The sequence below is a fragment of the Schistocerca americana genome, chromosome 1 (assembly GCF_021461395.2).
Source record: "Schistocerca americana isolate TAMUIC-IGC-003095 chromosome 1, iqSchAmer2.1, whole genome shotgun sequence".
NCBI lineage: Eukaryota > Metazoa > Arthropoda > Insecta > Orthoptera > Acrididae > Schistocerca > Schistocerca americana.
Window position 1 is genome coordinate 1,195,530,329 of NC_060119.1, and position 12,307 is coordinate 1,195,542,635.

Below are 12,307 nucleotides of genomic sequence, written 5' to 3' on the forward strand. Positions count from 1 at the left end.
CAGCGTCATTTTGAATTATTGTGTATTACACATTTGTGTATAACTGTAAATAATAAATTACAATGAACTAATTTTAACTTTTTGGACGAACTGTTACACAATTTTTAGCTATGTAATCTTCCATATATGTAAAAAAAATTCTGAATAGCTCCTAGAAAACTGTGTACTTGTAACATTGTCCCTGCTAATTTCTGTTAACACTTTGTTCATCAAAATGTGTCTGAAAAAGTTCTAAGATCAACAATCCGGCTCTCTATATCACATCCTAAACTAATATTCTGGAGTCGCTAAACATAAGAAATAAAACAACTACTGCAGTAATACTCATAGAGTAACTGTATGGGATTCTGCGCTGACTGAATTAATACCAAGTGTTTCTGACTTTCGTGTTCGTTTGCTTTTTCCTTGGAATACAGAATGTAAAAGAACACAAAAATTCTCACATACATATACTACAATGTAATAGTGTAAAACACTCTGCAAGAAAGTATGTGAATTATTGTAAGTTTAGCCGCAACACTGCGTTTTCATTTTCTTCATTTTTCATTGGAAATCTTCCAAAATAGTAATGATTTATAACAGGTATGTTGTAAGTACTACGTTTTTCTGTTGTTGATAGAATGTGGTCCACTGTATTTTCTTCCTAACTCTAAGCTGATCGGAAACACGTAAAAAGTCTGCATTAACTTGATGATTGTTCTTCACTGACAATGTCATCTACTTTTCTATTAGTCTTTCAGTGTATGTAGAATCTGATCATCCCTGAGAATCAGTACATACAATGCTGTCAGAAAAATAGAACAGTATAAAAACAGTGTTAACAATACTAACCCTTGAAATCATGTATTATAGGAGTTGGTGTTGTTGTAAGGTAAAACGAACCAGTGATTGTAACGGCCAAACAGGCACTCATTGATATATATGATACATATACATTACATTAAATTAATGTACTGATAACGTTACAGAATTCCCCAAAATATTAACAAATGATGTATATAACCCTTCCAATGTTAAACTGGCGGCAGTGTAATGCAAATCCAAACATATGGTGTTTCCAACATCTGATTTGTTTCCTCATGCATAAAAAGGATCATTGTAATCAATAAATTGACCACTGTTGTCATTTAACATCCTTGGCAAATATCTTCTTCTATATTTAGTTAAAAGATTTTGACGTCTCTCTCATGTTGTCACTGTGGCATGCTACCGTTTTCATCTGAAGATAATAACATTGATCTCTTACAGCAAAATATTGTATATAACCGATAAATGCTTTCTAACAGTTGAAATAGAACGATTTTACTTGTTTTTCAGTTGCTACTACAACACATGGCATGGTCAGATTTATCCTCAGTAAAATGAGAATTAGCACTTCCTTCTACTGACCAATTTATCATTCAGAAGCAATTTTTTTTTCGAAGGTGACAATGGTTCCGTTTTGCTATAGATTTTCAAATTTTAAGGTCCAGCGGCACCCTTTCCTCTTATTCTGCTGAGCCTAAATTTCACACAGTTCTTTTTAACGTGGAAGGAAGTCATACTGAGCTGTGGTGCAAGAATTCCTATGAAAAATATAATGACTTATCTTATTTGAGACGCCCTAAACTATGTTTTCCTTGACTTGAGAGTGAGCCAGATCGTCGTCTGTGATACGCTGGTGAGGCGACCCGTAGGAGAGGAAGGCAGTGGATCATGCCTCCACGGCCAAGTTTTTTGTCGCACGGCCGCAGATGGCGGGGGCGGCAGCGGACTGGAGGCCTGCTAATTGGAAGACGTCTGCGCTGCTAAGTAGACAGCCGCTAGCCCGGCGTCTACATTTCAGAGGCCAGGCCAGTCTTCTTGTTAGGGGTCCCACCCCTGACTCCTCCCGAGGATTTCCTTACGCAGCCGTCGTGTAATCTCGGCCGTCGCGATTAAAATTACGTCTCGTCTTTACCTCCACACCATTCTTGCGATATTTACGTCAATATCAAGGCGAAATAACACGCAAATTTTTTCGCTGTCATTCGTTATCTCCGAATCGTCCTCTTTCTTCTACTACACACACGGCGGAGCTCTTCATTCCTGTTTGATCTTTAATGTCTCTGAGAGAGCATAATGTCATTAACGAAGGATTAACATAATCTATTTTTAATTGGCACTGCTGGAATCGTGGCGCAGGAGGACGCTACCGTAATATACGGCCAACAAGAATTTTGTTCCATTTCCTTCAGTATTACTTTGACAAACTACACTTGCAGACGGCTGACAAGAATTTGAATTTTATATTCAATGCATTGATGTATGCGTGTGTGTATATTACACATTTTCCTAAACCTCTGTATCGATTTCAACCAAATTTGGGCTACGTAACAGTTATTGTCAGGAAATGAGGTCTGTGGGGTGGAAACCACCGAGCTTCCATGTGGATGACATAGGTGATGAGAGAGAGAGAGAGGGAGGAAGAAGGACCGAGAGAGAGGGGGAGGAAGAAGGACCGAGAGAGATGGGAAGAGGAGATAAACAGAGAGGGGAGGCTCAGACGGACAGAGAGAGGGATGAGATGGACAGGGAGTGAGGTGGAGGAGTTGGAAGAAGAGGAGAAGAACAGATGAACGGTTAGAGGGCGGAGGACGAGATGAAAAGAGGGATGGGAGATGAGAGGAAAATGTAGGAGGCAGGTAGATGATAGAGACGGATTGTGGGCATTTGATGTACGTAACTGTCGTAGTGGAGTCCCACCACATTCGCCAACACTTGCAAATTGAGCGGCAGCTTCAGTCAGTACTCCTCACCCAGGTTTTTGTTCATGCCCATTCAACCATTGCAGTGATGGAAACACGATATGAAAGTCTACTGGAGACGGTACGAATGTAAGGACAAAACAACACCCAGTACCCGAGCGGACGGAATCTCCTGCCCTGCCCAGAATCGAACGCGGGCCTCTGCGGTTAACAATCAGTCGCTTTGATCCCACAGCTACAGAAGTCGACGGCTTGAACAGTTATTGTTCAGTTCAACTGGGGACCAAGACTCCACCGCCGCTCCACGTGTCTTTCCGACTCCGGCAGTGCAGCGTGTGCTTTCTATATAGCCAAGCGGTGTCAGTTCAGACTACCGCCGGAAATTTCAACTCTCATACCGGTGTCATTGGAATGTTTCTGTGTCAATCATGCCTCAGTAAGATACTTGTGATGCGATTCAGCCATTGCTCCTGGTAACGAAACGCGGAATGGAAAAAAAAGTCGTAGGATTTCCGAAGTAGGGAAAGCCTTCGACAGTGTAACATCGAATAAAATGTTCCCCGTCCTTCGAAGATTGCAGTCAAAGTACAGAGACAATCTACAACATCTAGAAACTCAAGTGTAAGAGAACCGGAACGCCGAGAAACATTCGTACGAGTTGAGAAGGCTGTAAGGTAGGAGAACTCACGTTAAAACTGTTGATCGTCTGGTATCTCGAATAAGTAATGAAGAAAATTTCTAAAAAGAGATTAAAATGGAAGGGGAATGGATATAAATGCTTAGATTTAGAGGCAACATATCTTTTCGGGATAGGTGGAAAGAGTACACTGTAGGCCTCTATGAGGGAGAAGACTTGTCCGAAGTGATAGAAAAATAAACAGGAGTCGATTTAGAAGAGATAGGGGGACTAGTATTAGAATCAGAATTTAATAGAGTGTCGGAGGACTTAAGATCAAATAAGGTAGAAGGGAACATTCCATCAGAAGTTCTAAAATCATTGGGGAAAGTGGTAACAAAACGATTATTCACATTGGTTTGTAGAATGTGTGCTTCTGTCGACATACCACCTGACTTTCGGAAATACACCATCCGCACAATTCTGAAGACTGTAAGAGCTGGAAAGTGCGAGAATTATTGCACAAACATTTTAACAGCTCGTGCATCCACATCCCTGGCTAGAATAATATAGGGAAGAATGGAAAAGAAAACTGAGGCTGTACTACGTGACAAGTTTGGCCTTAGGATTGGTAAAGTCACGAGAGAGGCAGTTGTGACGTTGTGGTTCATAATGGACGCAAGATTAAGAAATATCAAGACACGTTCGTAGGATTCGTTGACCTGGAAAAATCGATCGACAGTTTGAACTGGTGCACGGTGTTCCAAATTCTGAGAAAAATGGTGATAAGCTATAGGAAGCGATAAATAATATACAATATGTACAAGAGCCAAGAGGGGACCCGATGAGTGGACGATGAAGAACAAAGTGCTCGGATTAAAATTGAGTGTAAAACAGCACTGTACTCTTTTGCCCCTGCTGTTCGATCTGAAGAAGCAATTATGAAAATAAAAGAGAGGTTCAAGAGTAGGATTCAAGTTCAAGGTGTAAGGATATCAATGATACGATTCGTTGATGTCATCGCCTTACTGAGTGAAAGTGAAAAAGAATAACATGATCTGCTGAATGGAATGAACAATCTAATGAGTACAGATTCTGGATTCAGAGTAAATCGAAGAAAGAAAAAAGTAATGAGAAGTAGCAGAAATGAGAACAGCAAGAAACTTTATATCAGGGTTGATGGTCACGAAGTAGATGAAGTTATGGAATTCAACCACCAAGGCAGCAAAACAATCAGTGACGGATGGATTAAAGAGTCCATCTAAAGGAGACTAGCACTCGCAAAAGGGGCATTCCTGGCCAAGAGAAGCCTACTAGTATCAAAGATAGGCTCTGAGGAAGAAATTTCTGAGAATATATGTTTACAGCACAGCGTTGTATGGCAGTCAAACATGGACGATGGGGAAACCGGAACAGAGGAGAATAAGCATCTGAGAAGTCGTGCTACAGACAAATATTGAAAATAAGGTGGACTGACAAGGTAAGAAATAAAATGGTTCTGCGCAGAATTGGAGAGGAAAGGAGAATGTAGAAAACACTGAGAAGGAGAAAGGACAGGATGATAGGACATCTGCTAAGATATCAGGGAACAACTTCCATGGTACTAGAGGGAGCTGTAGAGGGCAAAAGCAGTAGAGGAAGACAGAGATTGGAATACATGCAACAAATGATTGAAGACGAAGGTTGCAACTGCTACTCTGAGACGAAGAGGACTGCACTGGAGAGTAATTCGTGGCGGTCCGCATCAAACCACTCAGAAGACTGTCGACTCAGAAAAAAGGCCTTACAGGCCACAGATTCCACTAAAAATGAGTGAAACTCAAAGGCGATGAAATGTAGCAAAATGAAGAAAACGAATTCCTTAACAACGGTGCTGGGATGGATACAGTAGTTGAAAAAGTGAAATAGTAGCACGTCATCCAATAAAATTTACAGGACGTGCCATTCCTGGTAAGTGCAGTTCTTTTGTACACTTGCCTGTGCTCCCCGAGTGATTATTCTCGATGTCTGATGATGCTCTTGTGAGAATGAAACGCATCACAAATTAAATAAGTAAAAAGTCATTTTTCAACCAAGACTGCCTATTCTTTCTTGAAAAACTCATCATGTAACTTAATTTTTAGGTACAGTTAAAGCAGGAGTCAGGCAGTAGATGGTCTGCTACCCTTGCTTTTCAACTGCACTCAGCAGAAGCTGATTAGGGAGTGGAGAAAATCAGACGTGGAAGGCATCAAATTGGAAAGCTAGTTCTTTTTGCTGTTGATACAAGTATAGTAATCACACCCAAGAAGCAAGAATCAATTTAGGAAATTGCAAATAATGTCTTTCAGAAAGTTATTAAGTGGTTCTCTGACAAATGGACTCCCACTAAATTTTGCGAAAACGCAGTTAATACAATTCTGTACAGTAAATGGCATAATATCGTTGATAAATATAGGCTATGAACAGAAGTCTGTTGCTAACGCAGAATACTCAAAATTTCTTGGTGTGTGCATTGATGAGAAATTGAACTGGAAGAAACACACCGCTGATCTGCTGAAACGATTAAGCTAGGCTACTTATGCTATTAGGGTTATTTTAATTTATGGTGATGAACATATCAGTAAATTAGCCTACTATGCCTGTTTTGATTCACTGCTTTCATGTGGCATCATATTTTGGTGTAATTCGTCATTAAGAGAGAAAATATTCATTGCACTAAAACGTGTAATCAGAATAATAGGTGGAGCCCACCCAAGATCACCTTGCAGACATTTATTTAAGGAACTCTGGATATTCACAGTACCTTAGCAGTACAAATATTTACTTATGAAATTTGTCATTTATAACCAATCCCGATTCAAAAATAACATCGAAATGCATAGCTACAACACTAGATGAATGATGACCTTCACTATTCTGGATTAAATCTCACTTTGGCACAGAAAGGGGTGAATTATGCTGCCACAAAAGTCTTTGGTCATTTGCCAAATAGTATTAAACGTCTGACAGATAACCACCCCAGTCACTGAGATTCCAGGTCTGGAGACGGCCCTTAGTGAACGTGATACACACAGTACGCGCAAGAAGAACATTGTTCTTTGGACTTTTTGCCAGAATGACGACAAAAAAAAAAATGGTTCAAATGGCTCTGAGCTCTATGGGACTTAACATCTTAGGTCATCAGTCCCCTTGAACTTAGAATTACTTAAACCTAACTAACCTAAGGACATCACACACATCCATTCCCGAGGCAGGATTCGAACCTGCGACCGTAGCAGTCCCGCGGTTCCGGACTGCAGCGCCTAGAACCGCACGGCCACCACAGCCGGCAATGACGACAAAGCAAAACTTTAGTAAAATTATTAAGCTTAAAGAACAGAAGCCAGCGTGGGTTATATAGACATTTACTACCCCAAAGAATCAAACATCAGCGCATTGGGCATATACAGCATGAATTCATTTAGGAACAAAATTCATAAAATGGTCTTCAGGATCGAACAAGAAAGAAGAGCAAAACAGACTCACAACGTTGAAGAGCTCCGGAAGCAGAGATCTGAACATACGTAACGAATGTGGGTGAAGAAGAGGAAGAATGCATCCAGCAATAATTCTTACACAGTACTCTAATGAACATTTTGACGGACATAGGCTACATGTGCTTAACATACATGTAATTTATAAATATAATAGTGGGACCTTGTTAGTGAACAGGAGAGCTGTATTTATGGCTTATTGGCAATCTGAGTATTCTATAACAATAAACAAGGCACATGATCATAGAGAGGGGAAAGTGAACTGAGAGATGGAGGTAGAAAGCAGAATGGCGGACATGGACAGAGTGGGGAGGAGGAGGTGAACCTAGAAAGGGAAAAGGAGGTGATGGAGAAGGGGAGGGAGGAGGATGAAATGGACGAAGATAAACGGAGAACATGGAGAGAGGTAGGAGGCAGTATAGGACGTAGAGCTGTATTCAGTTCTCGTACATATTAGAAACGTTTACTTTCTGTTTTCTTTCTGTTTCATTTAACCAGAATGAGCCTCATCAGCGAGTGGCCGAGAGCAGCTAGAAAATAAATAAAACTGTATGACTACCTCGCGGTAATTTTATTTTATACAACCGGCAGTTTACTTCTCCACGTCATGCATTCACTCGCAGATGACTTCAGGCCTTCACACAGCGGCATATCAGTTCCCGAAATCGCCTACCGCACACCCACACTGCGGCTGGAACAAACGGTGGGAAGACAATTTCGCCCCTGCGGCGCGACTGAGCAAATGTTTGTAACGGGCCTAATGGTTTGCGTCCGCCGCCATCCACACATCCACTCTCTCTCTCTCTCTCTCTCTCTCTCTAGCACCAGACTAGTACAAATATTTTCGAGGCTGTACGCCCGATAGCGCTGCGTTATCGTATTAGCGTCTGCGCCATATTCTCCCGCAACTATTGCCTCCTTTGTCGTTCAGGGCCGGCGGCTTCGAATGGAGCGAGGACTTCCCCCCCAGTCGTAGGCGTAATTGCAAACAGTGTCGGAAAGCGCAAATGAGATCAGCGCAGAGGAAGCGCGCATACACGCTGCGCAAGCGGCCGATGTAATTGCATCTTACGTTATACGCGCCACGTCTGCAACCCATCGCGCGCTACCGTTCCACCATCAAGTGTGCGTTATTTACTTTGAAGCGCATTCCGCGCAGCGAACGGCCTCTCCGGCGCGTTACGCTCTCGGGGATGGACTAGTACATTATCTGCCGGAGCTCGGACGGCTCGTAATTAATATCAAAACAGTTCCATTCGTCATTACTGGGCGTGCGTACGCACTCCGATGTCCATTACTCTGGCGGCACAGCAGAGTACACCCGCTTCGTCGGCCGAGACACAATTTAATTTCCATTTAACTCTGCTGCGGTCTGAAATGATCAGAATGCGAAACGCCCGCGGCCGGGGGAACGCGGGCGTCTGCAAATGAAACGCCGAACTGGCGTAGCGTGAAAAGCGCAAGTCTGGCCGTCAGCTCGCGGCTCGTATCGCAACGCGACGGTGCGGCGGTTCCGGCGGAACTGCAGCGCGGTGGAAACGCTGCCGTTGGCTCACGCAGCTGTGTGATATTTGAACCGTGGAATGACCCTGATAATTTATACGGCCGCGGTGACGCTGTTAAGCATCAGGTGAAAGTGAACTCAGCAGTAATACAGCCACTAATCTGTGTGCGAAACGAGATTCGTTCAGTATTTCTTTTATTTTTTCAAAGATCCGTGCCATATACAGAGGCAGAAAATCTTCTTAACCGTCATTACTGAAATGTAAATGAAAACGGTTGAGCAGCAAGGTTGTTACAAACTTAAATATTGCCTAAACTGTACCTGTTTTGGTTCGTATTTAGTATAGCCTAAACACTCTCTTTCAAATTCTAAAGGTGGCAGGGGTAAAATAATGGGAGCGAAAGGCTATTTACAATTTGTACAGAAAGCAGATGGTAGTTATAAGAGTCGAGGGACATGAAAAGGGATCAGTGGTTGGGAAGGAAGTGAGACAGGGTTGAAGCCGCTCCCCGTTGCTATTCAATCAGTATATTGAGCAAGCAGTAAAGGAAACGAAAGAAAAGTTCGGAGTAGGTATTATAATCCATGGAGAAGAAGTAAAAACTTTGAGGTTCGCCGATGACATTGTAATTCTGACAGAGACAGCAAAGGACTTGGAAGAGCAGTTGAACGGAATGGACAGTGACTTGAAAGGAGGGTATAAGATGCTACGGGAATTAGATTAGGAAATGAGACACTTAAAGTAGTAAAGGAGTTTTGCTATTTGGGGAGCAAAATAACTGATGATGCTCGAAGTAGAGAGGGTATAAGATGTAGACTGGCAATGGCAAGGAAAGCGTTCCAGAAGAAGAGAAATTGTTTAACATCCAGTATTGATTTAAGTGTCAGGAAGTCGTTTCTGGAAGTATTTGTATGAATTGTAGCCACGTATGGAAGTGGAACATGGACGATAAATAATTTAGACAAGAAGAGAATAGAAGCTTTCGAAATGTGGTGCTACAGAAGAACGCTGAAGATTAGATGGGTAGATCACATAACTAATGAGGAGGTATTGAGTAGAATTGGGGAGAAGAGGAGTTTGTGGCACAACTTGACTAGAAGGGATCGGTTGGTAGGACATGTTCTCAGGCATCAAGGGATCACCAGTTTAGTACTGGAGGGCAGCGTGGAGGATAAAAATCGTAGAGGGAGACCAAGAGATGAATACACTAAGCAGATTCAGAAGGATGTAGGCTGTAGTAGGTACTGGGAGTTGAAGAGGCTTGCACAGGATAGAGTAGCATGGAGAGCTGCATGAAACCAGTCTCAGGCCTGAAGACCACAACAACAACAATATAGCGTAGACAGTAAGTTAAAAAATTAGACAACGCCCTTTTCATCCACAAGCTTTTGTTCTTCGCACCTGTTTTAAGAAAGGAAATTCTGGGAAAAATAAACACGCTAAACTTCTTTGTTTTAGTGTTCAACCCTGAGGTTGGTTTGCAGCAGAGCGCCATTCCTCTCTTCTGTCTGCCTTCCTCTTCATTTCCACGTATGGTGTTGCATCCAACGTCACTCATGATCTGTTGCATGTATGATATTCTTTGGATCCCCCGCCGATTCCTTCCCTCAATAGCTCCTTCTGCTATTGTTCCAATGATGTTGTTGTGTCGTAATATGTGCCCTACAAGTTTGTCTCTTCTTGTTTGGATGTGCTTCCACAGAGATCTGGTATCCTGTACTCTTCTAAGCACCTCTTCATTTGTTACTTTGTCTTTCCAGTTGATCTTCATCATCCTTCTATAGCACCACATCCCCATGGCCTCTAGCCGTCTTCTCTCTTCTCTTCCAACTGTCCAAGTTTCACATCCGTATAGGGCCAAACTCCAAACGAAACCTTTCATGATACGTTTCCTTATTTTCAGACTGATGTTGTTGCTGGTGAGTAAGTTCCTTCTCCGATTAAATGCAATTTTGGCCTTTTGTATTCTGGTCGCAATTTCTTTCCGGCTTCTACCATCTCTTGTGATTTTGCTTCCCAGGTAAGTAAATTCCTCTATCACTTCCAGCTCCTCTCTTCCAATTCTCATTCTCATAGGTTCATATTCTGCTTCTGTACTGCATACCATTACTTTAGTCTTTTTCTTGTTTATCCTCATTCCATACTGATTGCATAGAATTTTTTCCATTGTTCTGAGGACTTCTTCTATATCTTGTTTCCGTGACTATAGCAATATCATCTGCGTAACGTAACATGTCTATTTTCTGCCCATTTATTTTGATCCCCACCTCAGTAGTTTCTCGAACTTGGTCTAGCTTCCTGGATGTAAGCATTGAATATAAGAAGAGATAGAGCACATCCTTGCCTTAACCCTTCTCTAATATTTGCTTCTTGTTCATGGTGGCAGTTCCTAATCACTGCCACCTCATTCTTATAGAAACTGAGTATCACACGGATGTCTTTATACTTTATTTCAATTTTCCTCAGCACTATGAACATCTCTTGCCAGATAACGTTATCAAATGACTTTTCCATGTCTACAATGGCAATATAAGTTGGTTTATTTCTCTGTAATTGCTTTTCGATAACGAGTCTCAGTGCCAGAATCGCCTCTCTTGTTCCCAATCCCCGTCTGAAACCAAACTGATCTTCACTCAGCATATCCTTCTAAACTTTCTGAACTTTCTAAATTTCTGCAAGTGGCAGAAATTAGGAATTTGGTTTCGCATTTTGTGCCACTAGGTGCATAAATTGCACCACCTTTAAACACTATGTAACTTGGCTTAAAGATCTGTACTAGTCTAAGTTCCATTTTGGAGCTTTTATAATTTATCTCGGATTGTGGGATATTTCTTGGATGAACCTCTTCAGGACTCGTTCTGCCTAGCATGACTTCTTCTGCATTGAAATTATGGAGCAATCTGTTCGCTTCTGAGATGTTGAACGCAGGTTTTCTTACGTCCGACGTATTTTCCAAATGTAAAAATATGTTATTCCAATTCAATTTCAACTCCGTTGGAACATATATTACTTCGACCAAAAATGTTTGTATTCTAGTTTGCACTTTCATTTCTGTTTTAGCCTGTTTTTTAATAGTCTTCTTACGGACGTTTTATATGCATGAACATTCACTTACTCGTTCGTCTGCATTTACATACAGTGTTACACATAAACGTATAACGCCTTTCTGTTGCCATAGTGCAATACAAAATAACTACGTAATTAACAACTTGGGATAACCAACATTTTAGAAAACTCACTACAACACTTACAAACGACTGTTGCTAAAGGTACGTTGTCCAAGGCGCGACGCGCACTAGCGACTGCGACGGGTCGCTACGCGACTGTTGCGGCAGCTGTCGCAGCACTGCACCAGTGAGCAGTGTTGCGACGGAAGTCGCACGACACAAAGACGTACGGCTGCGAGAAAGATGTCGAGCCAGTCAAGGAAAACTGAAATGAGCCACTCACAGGATGTGATGCTCTGTGAGCTGGTCTCGCAACAGCCTTGCCTTTACGATTTGAAGAACCCTAAATATAGAGACACTATGTTCAGAGACAGAATTTGGGAAGAAATTGGTGCACAGTTGAAACTGGCAGGTGAGTGAAATATATAATATTTTCCCATAATGCAAATTTTTCAGGCCTGTTATGAAAATCAGTATAATCCATGCAGATGTAGAATTAGAATGATGAAAATGAACTTGAAGGTCAATTTTCGCATTACTCTTTTTTGTGACGATAAAAATTGAAAACGGCAAATACATTATAAAATGAACAATCTAAAGTACAACGAGAAAGTTACATTTTACAATACCTTCACTTTGAAAGTAAACGGTAGATTGGTGTCTTGATGATACCTTCTAGTTGTGAAAAACCACCACCAGATTGTTGTACAGCTTTCTGTAATCAATAGATGTTCGTTTTTGAGGAACGCGTTTCTCAACAGATATCGCAAACAGTATG